The sequence below is a fragment of the Ovis aries genome, chromosome 22 (genome assembly GCF_016772045.2).
Source record: "Ovis aries strain OAR_USU_Benz2616 breed Rambouillet chromosome 22, ARS-UI_Ramb_v3.0, whole genome shotgun sequence".
Classification (NCBI taxonomy): Eukaryota; Metazoa; Chordata; class Mammalia; order Artiodactyla; family Bovidae; genus Ovis; species Ovis aries.
The window spans coordinates 23,980,168-24,001,275 of NC_056075.1; the positions used below are offsets into that span (position 1 = coordinate 23,980,168).

General features: G+C 51.1%; 1 protein-coding gene and 1 long non-coding RNA gene across 4 annotated transcripts in view; one reads left to right on the forward strand and one right to left on the reverse strand.

Annotated features, from left to right (window-relative positions):
- The window catches only part of SH3PXD2A (SH3 and PX domains 2A), a 255,534-nt gene that overhangs the window by 131,042 nt on the left and 103,384 nt on the right, over positions 1-21,108 (reverse strand). The gene's annotated exons all lie outside the window — the stretch shown is intronic.
- Positions 3,895-21,071, forward strand: LOC132658412 (uncharacterized). Its single transcript, XR_009598040.1, has 2 exons — positions 3,895-3,998; positions 12,360-21,071. It is a non-coding gene; the product is annotated as an uncharacterized LOC132658412 (long non-coding RNA).

A 21,108-nucleotide genomic window follows, 5' to 3' on the forward strand; every position in this document is an offset into this window, starting at 1 on the left:
ACACCAGTCACAGCACCCATGGCGAGGGATCCTCCACTCCAGCTGTGAAGAGCCTGCGGGAAACTCCATGAACCAGGCAGGTGTTCTGACAAATGGGCAAGTACCCACTGCAAGGGGGTAATAAGGGCTACTGGCTACAGGGGAAATAGGAGAGGGCTGGCCTCATGTGGTCTGTCCAGGCTGACCTATTCTTGGCAGCCTCTCCTCTTCAAAATCCACAGCATATATGCATGCATGAATATACCCTCATATAACTCCCTCTTCCTTGCTATTTTTGCCATCTCAAATGCCATCCATCCACCCCTCCCTCCTTCCAACCATCCACCCATCCATCACTGTCTCGATGGAGGGCCTGCTCCACTGATAACAGACGGGGGAGGCCCTGCTCTCAAGGTGTTTAGCTTCTAGGAGGGGAGGGGATGTGTACAGAAGGGATATAATCTCTGATTTCCATGGAGACTGAGGAGGAGAAGAGCCAGCCACACAAAGCTCTGCGGCAAGAGGGCTCAGGCAGAGGCAAACACAGAGCAAAGATGAAAGATGGAAAAGAAGCCATGTAGGAGTCTTACAAGCCACAGAAAGGGGTCTGGTTTTCTTGGGCCTGCTGACCCAAATCCCTCCCTATATAAGGCTCAATTTCTATCATCTAAGGCCTTCTCCAGGAAGCCTTTCTTGAATGCCTGCCTTGCCCTCCTCTACCAGCCTCTTGGACCGCTGGCAGTCACCCCACTGTTGCCCTCCCCTCCTGGTGTCATGGGGAATTTGCGAGGGACCCCCTCACCTTTCCAGGGGTCCCTGATGCACAGGCCAGCTCCCCGCAGCCACCCTGCCCTCCGAGGACACAGGTGTTTCCAGCCCTCTCTCTTCAGTGCAACCCAGAGGGCTGGGGCATCAGAGGGACTTGCTTAAATTAGAGGGAGACCACAGGAGGCCCCAAGGTTCACAGACGTCAGGACACAGAGTCCTCATTTTCCACGAACATCACTCCTGCCTGTCTAATTGGATCTGAAGACAAAAATCCAAGGAGAGTGATTCAGGCTCCCAGGGCTGCCAAAGTAAATGACCACAAACAACAGAAATGTGTTCTATCCCAGTTCTGAGGCCAGAAGTCTGAAATCAAAGTGTCAGCAGGGCTGCGCTCCCCCTGAAGGCTCTAGAGAACAGTCCTTCCTTGACTCTCCCAGCTCCTGGGGCCCTAGGTGTTCCTTGGTTTGCAGCAACATCACTCCAGTCTGTGCCTGAGCCTATGTCTCAAACCTCCCTCTGCCTTTCTCTTGTAAGGACACCTGTCTTTCGGATTCAGCTCAGTTCAGTTCAGTCGCTCAGTTGTGTCTGACTCTTTGCGACCCCATGAGTCGCAGCACGCCAGGCCTCCCTGTCCATCACCAACTCCAGGAGTCTGCCCAAACCCATGTCCATTGAGTCGGTGATGCCATCCAGCCATCTCATTCTCTGTCGTCCCCTTCTCCGCCTGCCCCCAATCCCTTGCAGCATCAGGGTCTTTTCCAATGAGTCAACTCTTCGCATGAGGTGGCCAAAGCATTGGAGTTTCAGCTTCAACATCAGTCCTTCCAATGAATGCCCAGGACTGATCTCCTTTAGGATTTAGTGCCCATCTTAAATTCAGGATGACCCCATGTCAGGATCCTCAACTTAATTACATCTGCAAAGACCCATTTCCCAACTAAGGTCATGTTCACAGGTTCCAAGGACACAGGCTGTGGACACATCTTTTGAGGGCCACTCTTCAACCCACTTACAAGGCTTATGGGAGAGTCCACAGGGCTGACCAGACATTTTAGAGAGTCTTGGATACCTACTTGGATTGTAATCATCCTGAGGTCAGGCATGACTTTCTCTACTCCCTTTATCCCTGGCAATACCTGGCATGGAGCTGGGTGTAATGAATGTAGGTGTTGCCTGATACCCTTAGGAGGGATGGGGCAGTGTCTGGAGAGAGGAGGTCAAGGATCTTTGGAACCTAAAATGGGAGAGACAAACTGCTAGTATCTGCAAGCTGGGTGAATGGGAGACAGGGGTCCTCTGGCTCTGTAGGCTGGTGTGGTAACCTGGGGAGAAGCAACAAATTTCTCAAAGCAGTTAAAGGAAAGAAGATGTGACGGTTACTAGCAGGACTCCCCACCCTCCCCAAAATGCCATGTATGAACGTTTGTGCCCCTCAAAATTCATGCTGAAACCCTAATGCCCACCGTGATGGTAATTAGGAGGTGGGGCCTGTGGGAGGTGACGAGGTCATGAGGGTGGAGCGTTCATGAACGGGATTAGTGCCCTTATAAAGGGGGCCCCACAGAGCTAGCCCTTCTGACATGTGAGATGCAGAGAGAAGTCTGCAGCCTGGAAGAGGGCCCTCACCCGACCATGCTGGAGCCCTGATCTCAGACTTCTGGCCTCTAGAACTGTGAGAAATCAATTTCTGTTGTTTACAAGCCACCCCTGTGGTATTTTGTGATAACAGCCTGAACAGATAAGACAGGGTGACGAGACACAGGCAATGCCTATGGAGAGGAAAAGGGAATAATTAATCTTCTACTCCCCCAGCTCTCTGCAGGCTCACGACCTGGCGTGGGTCCTTGGGTGAAGTGGGGCAGGGCAGCAAACGAACCCTGTGTCTGACTGTCCGGCTTGGGTGCCTTGCACGGCTGTGGCACTGACAGATTGATGGAGACAGACGCTCTTAAGTAAAAAGCCTTGGGCGGAGGAGGACCGAGAGAACCTAATGCCTGAACCTGATGCCTGAACCTGCTCAGGGCTCTGCCTTCACCACGAAAAACAACAACAAAAAACACCCCTCTTCATTTTCATGTCTTCAATTTCAAAGGGGCTGATACTACTAACCCCCAACTCCAGGAGTAACCCTAGGGGGCAGGGACCCAAACTGCTCCAGGGAGAATCAGCCTGGGAATTCATTAATCATTCAGACCTGAGTACAAAGAGGCATCAGCTTTTCACTGGACAACAGGGTCTGGTTAGGGGAGAGAACACAGAGGCCTGAAGGAAAGGAACATAACACGTGGAGGGGAAGAGAATGGAGAAACAAGGTCAGCCTTTGCCGGCTCCCCAGGTTTCTGCAAGCTGGTCCTGCCCTCGATGCTCAGCTGTTTGCTGACTGCAGAGGGAAGGCAGGCCCCTGCTTGTCTCTCCAGAGCTGCCCCTGAAGCCAGCGTGCTGTCTCTGATCTGCCGCAGTCTGGGGACACCACCAGCTCACACCTGCTCTCAGCCTCTGATGTGGCCGAGACGACAGCCCCACTCTCTGCGGCCTTCTGCCCGGCTCAGTCTGCACTCTGCCCCCAAGCCTGCTTCTTACATGCTACACCTGGCCTTGCTTGCCCTCGACCCAGACCAGTAGAGACAAAGGGCCCTGTGGGCTGGGGGAAGGCTGGGGTGAAGCCCAGATGCTGAGGCTGGAAGCAGTAAGCACACACAACTTCTGCAAGGACCTGGTCCCACCGGAGAAGGTCCACGGCCGAGGGAATCCTGACCCCACGCCCTGAGTTCTGGCTCCCACGAATCTCTCTTCCAAATCCATGCCAAGATCCCACCTTGGCTTAAAGTCTAGCATGGCAAGCATTCGTGGGTTTTGCCTGTCAGAATTTGTGCCCAAGTTTTCTTTGGAGGAATAATTTCTCCTTCATTCTCCGTCTGTTTTTAGGAAGGCTCATCCTACCCTAAACTCCTGGAGTTACCAATTAGTATAGTCCAGCCACGGGCATGTGACCCAAGTTGGTCGAGTGAGAATCAGAATGGGACTTTGGTGGAACCACCAGAAAGAGAAGTGTTCCTTCTACAGGGGCTGCTAACTCATCAACTGTAAGTCCCAAATCGCTAGGAAGCATCTTTGCTTCCTAGTTGGTGGCCCACTTCCCCATCACCATTTGGGGAAAGCCTGAGAATGAAGTCACCAGAGAAGACAGCAAAGCTGAGAGCTAGAGAGACCCAGCCATGCCTGAAGCCATTACCCCTGAGGTTTTCAGCTAGGTGAGTCAATAAATTTCCACTTTTTTCTTAAACCAGATGGAGATGGGTCTAGTCCTTGTCACCAGGAGGCTCCTTTTTCAGGTGGGTCAAAAAGTTCATGTCAGTTTTTCTGTAACATCTTATGAAAAAAAACCCACATGAATTTTTGGCCAACCCAATACATCTAGTTCTTTACATCATTTCAGTACATCTAGCTCACACAACGTTTACTATTGTGTGATATGAGACAAGTCACAACCTAATTGAATCTCAGTCTCCTCAAACTGCGAAAGGGGCACAGTAATGTCTAACTCAAAGGATTATCATGAGGAATCAATGAACAAGTGTATTAAAGCATTTGACGTGGAGCCCAGCCCATATAAATGTTGAGCAAATGGGATCTCTTATGAGCCGACAAGTCCAGGTCAAAGTGGTGTGGGGCTGGGTGGGGCGGGGCTGGGGGCACCACCTGGCCCGGCCCACCTCCTCACTGGGCACGTGGGGTCCCAGCAGCGCAGCCCTCCTTGTGCACCCTTCCACCTGGTTTCCCCACCCAAGGCCGAACGCTAACTCCCTTCAGCCTGTAGAACCTTTCCTGATTCAAGCCCTGCCCCCTAAACACACCGTGTTTCCCCCATGGCTCCCGTTTCTCCTCTTCCTCCATCCACCCGATTCAAAGAGCAGAGAGCGAGACACAATGGAGGCAAGATTACTCACTCCATCCGCCCACTTTGGGCGCTCTGGGATGACTCACACAGGTGCGGCTGCCCCTCAGCATTCTCCGCTCCCGGTTCCACACACTCAGGGAAACGGAGTTACAAAACTCCACTGGGGTTTTGTCACCGAGAAAAACCTTAACCCTCCTGCAGCCGCAGCACGCTTACAGTAAGAACCGGCACACCGAGGAGGGAACAGCTATCTCCCAAGTTCTGGCGTGGAAGCGCCCACTCCCATTGCAGTCCAGGCCGAAGGGAACAAAATCTTCCACTCACTCCTCCACCCTCAGTGGGGCCGGGGGCGGGGGGTGGTTTCTGGGTGTCTGCCAGAAAGCAAGAACCAAGTCCTGGAGTATCAGAGGTTTTAACGTGTCTTTACTGAACCAAATGGAATTGAAGGTTTTTGGAATGGTTTTATAGAGTTATGGGACCAGAACAACTTTTTTCTTTATTTTCTATAAGAAAGAGCTTTTTGGGAAGGGAAATATAAGGTTGCAAAGAGCTGGACACGACTGAAGCGACTTAGTATGTACACATAATATACATACAGCAAAGTGCATATGCATGTATAAAAGTCAATGAATTTCACAAACTGAACCCACCAAGGTAACCAGAACCTAGGCCAAGAAATGGAGAAGAACATCATGGCACAGGAACAGACTTCAAGTGGGGTTTTTTTGGTACTTCGGGGCTGGCATGGATGTTAGACCTCTGGACTGGCATGGATGTTAGACCTCTGGACTGGCATGGATGTTAGACCTCTGGACTAACAGGGTGGGTCATATCTGTTGCAGAGAGGGGACACTAACACATTTATTGATTTTAGTGATATTTAATTTTATTTAAAATTACATGCTTTATCCTTTAATTCAAGTTGCAACAAATTTAAATGCACAGTGAATGTAGATCCCTGATATGAGGGAAGTGTGAAACATGAACGTTTGATTTGTCAATTGGCGTTAATTAGACAAGGAATAAATTACCTACAAGCTTAGCTATGGGAAGAACAGTGGAGTTAGAAACAAAGCCTTTGAATTTGCTGACTTGTTCTCCCTTGAGTTGGAGAATACCCAGGGTAGTCTTTAGCCCTGACACAGGCTGGAGATATTTCATGAGCTATAAGGTCTTATTTTATTTATTTATTTGACAGCGCCAGGTCTTAATTGTGGCATATGGGATCTTTAGTTGGTGGTATGTGGGTACAGGCTCCCTGCATTGGGAGCTCGGAGTTTTAGCCACTGGACTACCAGGGAAATCCCTGTAAGAACTTAGTTTAGAAAAGCTCAGTCTTATGAATTGCCTGTAAGGTAGCCGGCATCTAAGGATTTCCAGCAGATATCAGCTCAGAGAAGGATGTTTGTCCCAATGGCACTGTGGGTTGGCAGAGAATGTGGGCTGCCTCAGCTTGACTCTGGGAGGAGAGAGAACATTGCAAGGTGGCCCTGAGCCTCAGGGAAGGAAGAGGTTTTGTATTAAATATAATAGCATTTAAAGTGGCCACGCGGAGAACAAATGTCACTTGGGTGCCACTGAGGTTCATCAGAGCGCAGGCTATGGCCTCATTCAGAGCTGAGCTTGGACAGGGCTGGACGCACCCTGGCAGGTACTCGGTAAACCATGTAATACTTACTCCAGTTGGGGGACAGGTGCCAAGGCTGAGGGCACCGGCCTTCCCAGCCACGCACGGTCACACAAGTCTGGTTTCACCTTTCAGCTGTATTTTTCTATTCTTGGTCTAGTGGAAACATTGAGAGAAACTAAAAATCTAGGACTGTTGAACTGCCAGCAGCAGGATCGGGGTGTGGGTTGTACAGTTCAGGGGCCCAAGGTCTTTAAAATGTCTATGTCCCAGGCACCTTCAGCTGCCTGAACATCAGGTTCTCATTTGGCAAGTGGGGTCACAGGGCTGGGATGTGGACTGGAAGCAGCACTTGGCACAAACGCAGCACACGTGCTGGGCACATGGGAGGAGCGCCACGAGACACCTGCTGCCACAGAGAGAGACGAGGACGAGCCGTGATGTGTGGCTGATGGTCCCTGATCTTAAGGCTGCCTGATTTCCCATTCCATCCCCGTCGCACCCCCGCTCCTAGTCCTTTTCTCCACCCAGAAGCCCAAATATTTTTTTAAATGAAATCTTTCCTGGGACTTCCCTGGCGCTCCAGTGGTTAGGACACCACACTTACACGGCCAAAAGTGAGGGTTCAATCACTGGTTGGGGAACTAAGATCCCGCATGTCGCTTCCCAGCACACCGGGAATAAAATCTAAACTCCTCACTGCAACGGGCAGGATCTGACTCATGCCTCTCTCCATCTCATCTCCCCAGGCCAGCACCAGGCATTCGGGGATTTAATTAGCACCACAAACACATCCAGAGCCTTCTCACCTCAGGCCTGAATGCCTGCCATTCCCTCTCCTGGGACAATTCCGCTGCCCTTTGCGTGGCGAACGCCTTCTATCCTTCGGGTCACCTCATTTCGAGGCCTTGGCAGACCATTCTGCCACCCTCTCCCAGGGGTTGATTGATTCTCTCCTAGATTTCACTGAGATTTGTAGTGATCTTGCCTCTTTACTTGCCTCTCTCAGTGAGATCCTATATGGAGTCTCCTTTACTAACTGTATCCTTAAGGCCCAGCCGAAGGACTGGCAGGCAGTGGCCCTTGGTTGACATTTGCTGCATGAGTGTGTGTGTTGACACACCTTTGCTCCAGACTGTCTCTTATTTACACACATACACACACACACACACGTATACATAGCTCACCCCACACACACTGGGGCCTGCTGGACCAGACCAGGGCCGCAGCAGGGACAGACTCACCCTCCAGGATCCAGACAGAGTGGGGCCAGAGAGTGTGGTTAGCTCAGAGCCCAGCATCAGGGCCAGGCGGTCCCCCACTCTGTGTGGGTGTGGGTGCAGCGGGCGTGGTGGGCAGTGGCTCAGCACCCTCCCTCTGGGAGCCCGGGAATAAAGGGCCCTATTCAGCCGTGGCAGTCTCAGCTCCTCCCTGCCAGGGGAGGCTGCCCTCAGGAAAGAGGACGGTGGGACGCTGGGCAGTGCTTCCCGGCAGGCTCTCCCTGTGGCATGGCCCACAGCAGGGATGGAGGGTTTAGGGGGGAGCAGGCAGTCAGGGATCCAGGGCCTCTGGGGCTTGAAGAGCCAGAGCAGAAAGGCCCAGCCAGATGAGGAGGCTGTGGGGCAGGCCAGGGCAGTCCTGGTTCAGCGGGCAATGCTGAAAGGCCTGGTTCACTGTCGATGCTCTGAAATAGAGGAAAATCCCCAGGATGTGGAGGCCCGTTGGATAATTGCCCCATAACCACAAGCCTGGCTGTGCCAGCCCGAGGGGTTCTTGTCTGGCATTCTGGGGTGGACACTGTTCCCAAAGCCGGCTTTTCTTGAGCGCTGCCTCTGTTGGTAGAACTGAGCCCAGACAATCAACTCTCTTCACAACCTCCTACCAATATCCTCCTCGATTCTATCACCTTCTGCAACGAAGGTGAGGATGATATAAATAATAGGTCACATTCACTGAGTAGTTGGTGTGTACAAAGCACTGTGCTGGGTACTTTATATTTATTCACTTATTTGATCTTCACATCGACCTATGATCTAGGTAACTGGGTCCCATCTTACAGGTAGGTAAACAGAAGGTCAGCAAAGTTGAGTGGCCTGCCCAAGGTCACACAGCCAGTAAGTGGAACTGGGCGTGTCAGGCTCTCTGTCTTTGGCAGTCTGAAAGTCCCTGGCCTCTTAATTCTTTAGCTGTGTTCCTTCTTTTCCGTGCATGTTTCCCCAGGTGGTACATCCCAACCCTACTCCACCCCATAACCATGGGCACCGGCACCATTCACTCACTCACTCACTAACCATTCAGCTTTCCCCGGCGTGTGTGTTGACTGTGGGCTGAGACGTGATGGTGAACAGTAGCACGTGGTCCCTGTCCTCACAGAGAACACGGTCTGGGTGGGTACTGCGCTGCAGTGCAATCAGTGAGGATGGGGACATACAAGGAGGGAAACAGGCTGAAAGGTGATAGGAATGCACCAGGTTAAGGGTAGGGAAAAGAATGTTCCAGGAGGATGGGAATGTGAGCAAAGGGCCAGAGATAAAAGAAGCCAGCTAGGGTGAGTTCAGTGTGGCTGGCGGAATGAGAGAGAAAAAGAGGGTACGTGTGAATGTGTGTGTGTGTCTGTGTATAAGTGTGTTGGGAGGTTATGAGATGTGGTACTTGAACACACAATGGTAACAGGGGCTCAGTCACATGGACCACACAGCAGAGGAGAGCCACTGACGTCCTACGTTTCAGAAACACACATTCCTGAACTATTATGGCCACAGACCACAGTTTACACCTGGGAAGACACAGTCCCCTTAGACCCTTCCGAAGCCCTTCTCCCTCAAGGGGGTAAAACCAGGAGATCCTGCAGGTCACTGTGTCCAGCTCCCTCACTTTCTGAGGTCTAGGCTGCGCACAAAGAGGGCCATGTCTTGCTTGACTCCGCAGAGCAAGTTAGCAGCCAGGCTGGAACTCGGCAGGACTTGGGCTGGCAGCCTGGTTCCAGGGTGGACTTTGTAGTGTCCGCACTTAAAATGTACATTCTCCAGAGTCCCCAGCTCAGCTGTTTTTCTTACTTCCAATTTTTACCCCAGTCCTAACCCAACAACAAGAGCTGCCAACACTGACACCATCTCACAGAACTGAGGACTCAAAGGAGCCTGTGGTAGTCTGCCTTCAAGGTGGTCCCCGGTGACTCTGGCCTGCTGGTCCTCACGCCTTATATCATCCCCTCCCACAGTGAATAGGACCAACCTGTGGGGCCAGAAGGACACTTTGGAAATGATGGTGTGACTTCCAAGACTAGGTTAGAAAAGGCATTGTGGCTTCCTTCTTGATCTTGCCCTGGGGTCACTCACACTGTGAAAACAGCCATTGAGCTGTAAGGACACTCAAGCAGAGGTGCAGCTAGGAAGGCACTGAGGCCTCCTGCCAACAGCCAGCACCAGCCTGCAGGCCACAGGAGTGAGCCATCTTGCTAGTGGATCCTCCTGCCCCCGTGAAGCCTTCAGATGACATCTTGACTAAAAACATCATGAGAGAGCCCAGGTCAAAACCATACACCTAAGCCATTCCTGAACTCCCGGCCTTAGACCCTGTGTGAGATAATAAATGTTTGTTGTTTTATGCGGCTAAATTTGGGGGAGTTATATTTGTTATGCAGCATAGGTCACTGATAAAGGGCCTGGCACTACTCTTGAGAGAATGAGAGTCCCTAGGTTACCTAAATCAGAGATATTTGGGGTATTGACTATAAATGCAGATTCCTGGGGTTTACCCAGACCCTCTGAATTAGAGAGAAGGGTAAAAGTCTGCATTTTAAATAACCTGCCCTGCCTCCCCCCACCCAACACACACACACACACACACACACACACACACACACACAAGTGAATCTCATGTACCTTTTAGGCTTAGAAACATGGAGCTAATCTAACTTACTTTACAGATCTAAAGAGGCTCAAAGAGCTGGTGGTTTGATCCTTATCACACATGTGAGTTGAGGCAGGCTTGGGTCGAGAATTAACACTGGATTTCTGATTTGGTGTTCTTTCTACTTATTTCCTCCTTTGTCCATTCCATTTTGCTTTTTTGAGAAGTGTAGGCTTTGTTTCTTTTTATTTATGTCAAAAGCACTCACAAAGCAAAAGTGAAAGTCGCTCAGTGGAGTCCAATTCTTCGCAACATTCTATACATTCTACAGACATGCTATACATGATTCTATGCAGCCCATGGAATCCTCCAGGCCAGAATACTGGAGTGGGCAGCCATTCCCTTCTCCAGGGGATCTTCCCAACCCAGGGAAGATCTGAAGAAACTGAAGCTCAGAGGTATCTTTTGACTTTCCCCAAGTCACACAGTCCTGGAGCTAAGGCCAGGTCTGACTCCAGGCACTTACTTTGCTTCATTGAATGTGTCTGGTCACAAAAAAGATTTAGCAGAAGATGGGTACCAGGGCAGCAAACAACGAGGGCATTTCTAGAACTCAGAAAGAGAAACGAGGCCCCAGCAACAAGTCTGAAGTATCCCAAGAGACATCAAGCAGACGAACAGGGCTTGCTCACTTCCCAGGCCATTGTGATTTGTGACTGTCTACTGCTGGGCAGTGTTCGTGCCTCCAGATATTTGGGGGCAGTGTTATTTATAGGCCATGTTTCTATTTATAGTTTCATTGACTTTCTGCTCACCCTAGCTAGATTCCACTCCCCCACCCCCAGAAAGGAGAGGATAAGAACTCTTTTACCAGTTGTGTCAGGGCAAAGGTGAAGGTCAAAGCCTTGGCTGTGTGTGCAGCCTTTCAGCAGGAGCTCTTCATGGGGAAGCATTCAAGACAAGGGGGCTTTCTACACTTTCCAGAGGAAATGGGGGTTGGGGGGAGGACACAAAGCTGGCCTTATACAGAGACAGCCGCATTCTGCCAACACAGTAGGATTTGAGGTGGGCCTAGAAGACCTCTCTGTTCCTCTAAAATGTTTTCCCTTTGCATGATATTTCACCATTAGGCACTTGTTCTTTTGGTCTTAATGGCTATTAGATGACAAAATGTTGAGACTGTGTGTGAGAAAACCTAGACAGTATCAAGTCCAGTAATTTCACAGGTGGAGAAATTCAGGCTTACAGAGGGGCTATGACCTGTCCTCATGGCAGGTGAAGGGGGAGGGGGATCTGATTGAATAAGATGTGGTTTCTGTTCTTCAAAAACTTCAGTTTTCAAAATCCCCACGATCAAGGAAGAAGGAACTGAAGTTCAGAGGTATTTTCTGACTTGCCCTAAGTCACACACTGCTGGGACTAAAGCCAGGTCTGATTCTTCTCTGAATAAATGGACATCCATTACCATACACAGGAAACCATCTCAGTGTTGGAAGAGGCATCGGGCACAGCAAAAGAAACTGTGGACAGCAAAGCAGGTTCAGAACTTCTCTCTTACCCAGTTTTATGAATGAATAAGTCAAACCAAGTGACATTTCCTAAGGTTCTATTTGGTGCTCCAAATGAAAACTTCTTGGTTTCAGGGTTACATAGAAAAGTAAAGGTAAACTGGGATTTCGTTCTTATTTTTAGTCCCCTGTTGAACTAGATAACTAGTGACGATTGTCACTACATAGTTACTTTATAAATTTATGTCTACAGAGCCAGCTGGCGGAAGTCATTCCTTTGGGGTACTATGCATGCAATTCCAGCCTCTAACACTAGGTGGCTTGTTGACGTTGGGTAGGTTAAGCGGAAAGGGAGAAAGTGTTACCTGAGAAGACCTTTACTGTCAGAACACTTTATCTAAAGGACAACACTGATCAACCTCTAACTGATACAATTTTTAAAACCCACAATATGAAACTTGAAACAAAATCTAAAGAAATGCAAACACTCTGGTGTGAGTGGCATACCTCTTCTAGCCAGTGAGTCTTCATCTGCAAAGTGTGGTTGTTGTCATTGAAAGAGATGAATATAAGCACATGGAACCCTTTGCACAAAGTCTGACAAAAGCATGTACTTAATAAAGAGTAGCTATAATCCTTAAATAGAAATCTCTCAGTTACAACTGTTAATTTTGTTAAAAATTCTAAGCCTACACATAGTTCCTCAGAAAGTTGTTTTCTCTTGCAGCCAATTAGTGTCCCTGGGCTACTGGGCTCACACGTGGACTCCTTCTGCAACAAGCCTTACTGTTTGAAGAGAAGAGCTCTGCCAACTACAGAGATCTTACTTAAGCCATCTTCATCAATTACCAACTATTAAAGCTGCAAATTCATCTTTCAGGTCAGAAACAAGAAGCTGAGAGTAAAAAAACTTGCCAATCAGAGAAGGCCCCAAATTACCAGTCACTCCTTGTCTCAGCTCTCCTGGCTTCTTTTGAAATTTAGATCTGCAGTAACTGGTTCATAAAGAAGAGCAAAAGGTACTCCTTTAGAATCTCCGTTCATTGTATTTTTTTTTTTTTTTTTGTCTTTACCTTTTTGCTGGAGACTCCTTAAAAGAGACCCAAGCCTTTTCCCCTCCTAACAGTACAACACAACTGTCCATGTAGACTTTAGATACCATGTTATCATCAAAACCACCAATGAACGGTTCCTAGGCTCGTCTCTCCCATCACCCATCTCCAGAGAGACTTTTGAAACAAAAACCTTAGCAATCACCTTGGCCCCAAACTTCACCCCATCTTGGAAGGGAGGGGAGAGTGTTCCGACTTACTGATGACGAAGTGTGGCTGGGGTTTGAGCACCCTTCTGGTTAGGCTGGTGATGAGGGTGTGGGAAGAGGGCTGTGCCGTGACATACACCCCCATCCCACAGGGACCCAGAAACAGGCAGGCAATTCAGGTACGTATAGTGATGTGAGATCGATGAACCAGCCCTCACAGGTGTGATGCCTCGTCTCCCACGCACCTTTAATTTAGGTCAGAAATTGACTTACCAACACAGGGCCAGCGGTTTATATTAGGTGAATGGCCTGAATGTAACCAAACACCCAGGAAGTGCTGAAGACAGTCAGCCAGTCTACCGAAGGGCTCCACTGGACCTTAAAACAGTGCTTCTTCTCCAGCTTTCCTACACATATAAATACCCTGTACATCTTATTAGAATGCAGACTGTAACTTCCCAGAGTCTGGCATGGGGCCAAGACTCTGCATATCTAACGAGCTCTCCAATGAAGCTTTGCTGCTGATCTGCCAGCTACATTTTGAACAGCAAACCTTGAAATGCACAAGACCGCCTGCAAGACCTCACTCTCGGAAAAGAGCTGAGAGAGACAGTTCAGTCTTTCGTTCGAGCCCTGAACTAGGACTCACCAAGTCACCAGCAAGTATTGAGTGCTGGCTGTGTGCTTCATGGATAACATTTCATCTGATACTTTCAACAGCTCTGGGGGAATTTAACAGATGAAAGTCACCAGCTGTGCAGAGATGCAGAGTAAGGCTAGCCCTGGGTCACAGGCTAGGCTGTGGAGAGGCTGAAGTGAGGCCTTCAGTGCTGACCGCCATGCAACACGTACCAGCCTCCGTCATGGAAAAAGCACAGTTTTGGACAACAAGCACCCAGGTGTGAACCCAGAGGTGTTTGAGCCCAAAGCTGGTGTTTGGAACCACCACGCTCTGGGGCTGGCAGAGCTGAGGAGTCACACGGTATATCCTTCAGCAATGCAGCTTTGGAAATTCTCCCTGAGATCTGCCCCGTTCGTCCTCATTAAGGGGAAATCCAGCCCCTGGGCTCCAGCCTGGGGAGAAATAGAAGCGTGGCCCTTCTCCCTCCCTCCCTTCCCCTGAAGGGTAGAGAGAGGCTACTGCTGCCAGCCCCGTGCCCGCGCCTTGCAGTGCCCTTGCTTCCTCCTAAGCTTTCTGAAGGTGCATTCAAGTGAACAGACTTCACCTTCAGGCCATGCCAGTCCCTCAGGCCCACTGTGGTCTGGAGGCCGGGCTGCCTGGCATCCTGGGGCCTCCACGGTGGACACCAGTCCTTGCAGCCGTGGAGGTGAAGGGGGAGGGGTGCTCTCAGGGCCCACAGCTCGGAGCCAGGCGGCCCCTGGATGAATGGGGCATCAGTTCCTACGGGCCTGGGGCGTCTCCAAGAGCTAGCTCAGTTCCCGCCAGGGAAGAGCTCTGGCTCAGGGCTCTGTCCTTGGGCTGGGTCCAGTTGGGGTGACCTTGAGCAAGCAGTGGAGGGGTCAGCCCAGGGACACCATGGAGATCTGCCATCAGCACCCCTTACCTCCTATGAAGGGGGGCCCTGAGCTCCCTCTCAATGGACCTCAGTGTTCTTCCTGTACCACCACTACCCTGCCACCCCTCCTAACCCTTGGGCCCAGAAGCCAGAGTGCCTAGTGCCCGGAGGCTTCTGGGGAGGGAGGCTGGTGGTGGGACTCCCCAGCACAAAGCATCTTTCATACATGCCAGAGGCTTCAGCTAGCTCAGAGAGTGGGGGAAGCTTCCTTTCACCCCAGGGTGAAGTCCAAGGCCCGAGGTGGGGGAAAGGTCCTGGGAAAACTGGATCTGCATCTCGGGCTGGGCTGCCCCCAATACCACCTGCGTGTCATCAGCCGTTCTCGATCCCTCCCTCAGCCCCAGCTCTAGTCCATCAGCGAGGCCTCCTGGCTGTTGCTCTGAAATACACCTCAGGCCTTCTTCCCTCCACACCATTGTCCAGCCTGGGCCAGGCCAGCCTCCTGTCTTGCTGGCCCCATCTAGTCTCCATGGGTCTCCCCTACCCTACGCTCACTCCCTTTCCCTTCCAGTCTATCCCAGATGCTCAGCTGAGAATCCTTTCAAAACAGAAATCAGATCATGGGTCCTCAGCCTAAAAACTTCAGAGACCTCTCACCACACTGAGGACGAATCCTCACTTCCCAGTCTGGCCCAGGACCATGGCACAGCCTGGCTGGGTGTGGCAGCCACGCTGAAAACTCACTGACCAGGCTTCTCATGGTGCCCACCCAGGGGCCCAGCACCTGCTTTCTTCTCCAGCCTCAGCAGCCCTCTTGCTGTCTCACCTGTAGCACATCTGAGCTCAGGTAACTGACCCGGCATTTACACGAGTGTGAATTTACTGATAGTGTCACTCCCAGGGCACATCTGAGTGCCCTCTAAGCAGGAGTGAGAGGATGTAACCCTCGAAAAAGGATGTTTGGGCATGGGGTAGGCAAACCGTTTATTTCTAGAGGGGAGGAGGTGGGGAGATCAGGCATGTCACAGAGACTGAAGTCACTGGCCTCTGGCGACTTTGCCAGTGTGCAAGATGACCGCAGTTGCTCTGCCGAACTTCTAATTTTCTGTGTGCAATGTGCCACAGTGATGAGCAAGAGTTACACTAGAATCCAGAACTCTGGCTCCCTGCCCAGGGCACATTTTCCTGCACATTTTATTAGGCAAGCTGACTGAGACCATGTAAAAAATGTATGTCTGCTTAGACCAGAGGCTTCTTGTGGAAGATACCCTGGGATACACTCCACTGGGAGCTGAGGGTTTGGGGTGGATGTTCAAGAGGCTGATTCTCTTCTAGAATTATCTTTGGACAAGAAGATACATGGCACATGGTGACAAAGTGACCTGACTCTTGCCTTGGTCTGGAAATGAGGGAATGGCATGGGGAAAGGACTAGGGGGCCTGATCCACACTGACATTTAAAAGTAAAAGGGGCCCTTGAGTGACTGCCTTCCCCAAAGCTCATTACCTCCAGGAGACCTGGCTGCCGTGCAGCTCGCGACCCTGCTCTGTTATCAGGGCATCAGGTCCAGAGACACTCAGTCTCCTCCCACCTTTCTGCCCAGATCAACCATCTGGATCTTCACCTCTTCAGAAAGGCACTCTCGGCAGCTTCGCAAGTGACCGCAGGGAGGGCGGGAGCAGCAGGAAGCGCAGCTGGGGCTGCTCTGTGGCGCTGACTCAGCACAGAGAGGGCGGGTGGGCAGAGGGTGGCGCACAGGAAACCCACGTGTCCTGCAGCCGAGCGGCCCGAAGGAGAGGCAGGCTGGGAGCCCCGGAGCCTCTCCCTCGGCAGTTCACACCATGAGTTCTAGGTACTGCATGCTTGCACCGCTGTGCCAAACCGTGATTAACCCATTTGACAGATGAGGAAACCGACCTGGGAGGCCGGTGACTGGGCCGCATGGCAGACCTTACATGCTTACACACACGTGTGGAGCCCTCTCATTCCTGGGCAGCTCTGCCACGGGAGACACGCTGGGGAATCCTTGGTTCCACAACTTCTGTCTGCCTGGTTCATTGTGGCCACTCCGCCCCCACACTTTCCACCTGCTTTACACACTTCCTGCTGTTCTTAAACATCCACACTCCATCACACTTGGCCTGCTGGCCCCTCAGCCTGGCACCCCGGGCCCTGATCTGCCCACATCTGGCTCAGTTCAGGTGTCACCTCTGTAAAGCAGCCTTTTTGGATCATGTAAGCTCAGGTGCGGGGCTTCCCCTGTGGCTCAGTGGTAGAGAATCCCTGCAACGCAGGAGACACAGGAGGCAAGGGTTTGATCCCTGGGTCGGGAAGATCCCCTGGAGGAGAGCATGGCAACCCACTTCAGTATTCTTGCCTGGAGAATCCCATTGTCAGAGGAGCCTGGAGTTTAGAGTCACAAAGAGTAGGATGTGACTAAAGCGACCCAGCATGCGCACACACATGGAGCCCCAGTGGCATGACCGGCTGCTCTTATCACCATTGGAAACTGCTCACTGGCTTCCTTCCGGACACCCCCTCTGGAAGGAGAGCCTCCTGAGAACAGCGGCCCAGTCTACCTTGCTCTTGGCTACGTCACCAGTGCCTACAGCTGGGCCTGGATCCTAGCAGGTGCTCAACTAATACCTGCGGCAGAAACAAACACGGGACACTCTTCCACGTAGCGTTCAGAATCAGATGCCGAGAACAGGCCCCAGAACCACCCGCCGCCGATTACAGAGGGACAGGATGATTTTGAGGGGTGGGGGCAGTAATTACAGCAGGAGAAGACCCAGCACTTCCAGAGGAAGTAGAGGAAAGTTGCTTTTAAAACAGCACACGGTGCTGTTCAGGCCTATAATCTTGTTGATCTTTTGGAAACCCTGGCATTACCAGCAGACCCTACTTTCCCTTCCGCATCACATAGAACCTTTGCCTTTCCCTGCCATCCCAGGTCATTGGTGGGGCTCAGAAACCTCTCAGGCCATCTTCCCTGGGGGCTGTAGCACCCACCAGCATCTCTGAGCCGCTGATTCCCTCGCAGCCCTCCAGGGCCTTTGGGGAGGGTTTTCTCAGGCCTGGTGGGGATCAGAACCACTGACAGCCCAGGAAGAGAGCTGACTCTTCCCCACACCACGGACCAGCTCTAGCTAAACATATCCCTCCCCCCTGCTTCCTTCTGAGCTGGAACAAATACCGGATCTCCTGCACAGGGCTCTTGGGGGGCAGGGAGAGGAAGGACTCAGAGTCCGTGCTCACAATTCACCCAGCACCTACCCTGCATTGGGGCCCCAGACTGCCTCTTCACTAAGGGGCCAACATGTAAACTGGTGAGCGGGTACCGAAGGACAAAGCATGCTTGCTTTCTAAAAATACACCCCTCTAAGCTCGTGAGGTCATGAGGCTATGGGCAGCCTGGCAGCACCTCTCTGATTAAGGTGATAGGCTCACTTTTCTTCCAAAGCTATCTAGCTTCTCCACGCCTCGCCAACCCGGGAGTATGCATACTGGTGGGTGGGACTGACTCTGATATGAGGGTGAAGGGGCTTTCTGGAAGTTCAGAGGCCAGCACCAGCCGTACAGAGACACAGATGGCTTGCGAGTGGGAGGAGGCCTCGCATAGCCTTTGCCAAGAGAGTTGACCTCTTTCTGCTCTGCTGCCTGGCTTCTGAAGCCCCTTGGTCCCTGGTCGCAGTGGTTTGCTTTTTACATCAGCAGCCACACATTCTATTTCACTCTGTAATGACCATTTCCTCCCCGAGAGCCTCCTTGGGCTGGCAAACTCAAGATATACAGGAAATCTATTCCAATCCCAGAATGGGCAACAGGAGATGGATTTTCCACAATAGTCTTTTAAAACAAGGCAGAGAGTTCCATGTAAACAGTAGGCTGCCCTGAGAGGCTGCTGACTCCATCGTGCTTGGCCCATTGTCCTAAAGAACTTCACTTCTGTCCACTCCTCCCCAAAGCAGGAGACCTCAGAGAGATGCACTTGTGAGACAATTCTCTTTGGTTCTCTTGCATTTCTGTGTCTTGTCAACAAAGCACTGACCGCCTTTGGTTCTGGATTATCTTTTCAAAGGTGCTTGTAGAGCAAACAGTTTTAAAAGACAGAGGCAGTGTCTTGCTCTGGAGCAATCAGCAGGTTTGCGTAGAGCCTTGGGAGACTGGGACAGTCTCTCTCCAGAGCGAAAGGAGCAGGTTTGCTTACTGCCCATTATAAAAGATGTGGGCTCCCTAAGATCTGGTTCCTCTCCGATAATGTAATACATTGCACGTGCAGGCATTGTTCTGGGCCCATGGGCCATGCCCTGTGGGACTTGGAGGCAACGGGAGCTGATGCCAACACGCTGTCGCCCATGCTGCTTGCAATGCCATCATGAAGCCTTTTGTCTCAGACCCAGGAGCCTCGTGTTTTCTGCTGGCATCCAGGAGTCTGGGGTAAGCTAATGTAATTGGCTTGAAAATACGGTAAAATCCCATATCTTACTCTAAAATCTCAAATCTGGTGGTCTAGTGCTGCTCATACTGAGGTCAACACTGTTGACCAATCTCTGAGTTTCAGGTCTGTTTCCTGAAACTCGGGTCTGTTTCCTGCTTCCAGCAAACTCAGAAGTCCCAAATTATAAAAATATACATAAACCAAGAAAAGAATTACTTTAATAAAAAGTATGCTCTACTTTGCAAAAGGGTTTATTACATGTCTCTTTTACAAAAATATCATTTAGGATATCTAAAAGATGAGGTGATTTGTCCCAAAGAGAAAAATGTACACAGAAGTTTTTAGGAATAAGCATTAAGATAAAACAAGGTTCACTCCTACTTTTCTATTAGAGGTACGAATGCCAATAGGTCAGGATTGGGAGTGGAACTTCTCAGGGATAATTGTCAAACTGCTGTCTCCTTCCTAAGGATCAGATGGCATGCTTACTTACTAGCCCTCTCTACCTCATTATACTAAAAGTCAATTTCTGGAGTCTGTAATTGTAGATAACTGAGTCATCAATTTCCTGGGTTTGATAATGTACTGTTGTTACATAAGATATTCCTACTGGGGAAGCTGGGCAGTGGGTTCACAGCTCAGTGGCTATGTGATGACGGAAAGTGATGTGACCTGTCCTTGAATTGGAACTAATGCCACCTATCTTGTGGTTTGGTCGTGGAATTGGAGGGGAGGAATATAGATTGCCTAGGAGTTTTACAGGGCTTCCCAGGTGGTGCTAGTGGTAAAGAACCTGCCTGCCAAAGCAAGAGACATAAGAGACGTGGGTTCAGTCCCTGCGTCGCAAAGATCCCCTGGAGGAGGGCATGGCAGCCCACTCCAGTGTTCTTGCCTTGAGAATCCCATGGACAGAGGAGCCTGGCGGGCTATGATCCATGGGGTCACAAGAGTCGGACACGACTTAGTGACTAAACCACCACAGGTCTATAAGCCTCCAGACAGGAGCCTGCAGCCAGAGGACAGCAGGCGGCCTAATGCTCCAAAGACACCCCCAGAAGCTCTGCCTGGGCAGCAGAGACGCACGTCACGTCCCGGTCACCTCTAAAGCTAAAATCAAGGCACCCCTGGAGACCACAGGGGCGCCCTGCTTCCTGCCCTTGGATTCCCCTTGTTCTGAAATTCCAGGCAAGGCAAACTGCTGGCGGAGCTGTTCCTGAGCCTGGCTGCTGCCCTCCCGGGCTGCCTGCCGGAGCACCCGCTGCTGGATTACCTCAGCGTCTTTGAGCACCGAGGTTCTGCTGAGTCACCGCCGCCAGGGCTCAACCCTGGGGAATCAGCAAGTGACTGCAGACGCCCTCTCCAGAGGCAGGGAGGTGGGAACAGGGTCTCCAGCTGGTGTCAGGTAATACAGTCTACCTGTAGGCATCCTGTCTGGGGGCCCTTACCAGCTGATGCTCCCACCCAGAGCTCTGTGGGTGTTGGCTGCTAAGGGCTCACAGCTCCCCTTCTGTAGGGACACGCCCTCCGCCCTCAAGAGCACCTGTCCACATTTCACACTGCTGGGAGAGGGGGAAGCTCATGATCATAGAGACTGATAGACTATTATGGGGAGTATAAATATTGTCCCCTACGATGGGACAACTCTGTGGTGCTGTCCACCCTCCAGAGCTCCTCATGGGATCAGGCTGAGGCCAGACTTAGCTGACCCCGTACCTCGGCCCCTTGTCTTCCCCTGCCCTGGGCTGCTCCCCTCACTGACCCGGGATGTTTACCTGAGAGCAGTCCTCCGAAGTCATCTTACCTAAGAACCCTCATCTCAGGCTCTGCTTTCCAGAACCTGACCTAAGGCACGCAACATTCATCACTGCCCTTCTCTGAAACCTTCATTTCCTGGGGGAGCTCCTTCGATTCAGGGTTGTGGGGTGGCTTGGGAATCCCCAGGCCCACTCTAACCCTTACTTGCTTGGTTCTGCTTCTGTTTTTTTTTTTTTGTTCCTTCAATCTTTTTCCTTCCTCTTCAAGCTAAGAACTGAGTCAAGTATGAAAGGGTTAAGGTAGCTCCTAGTGAGTGAGGGAAAAGCCAGTAACAGGGCCTGGGAATCTGAGGGTGGGATTCCAAATGTCCATTCTGAAGTTCTGGAGAGCAAGTGAGCAAAAGGGAAGATCTGGAGAGAGAGCTCCGCTGAAGGGAGGGGAGAAACGCAGAAACGCACAAGAAAAGGAAACTTCCTTCAGGATGGAGGGATGGGGTAGGCAT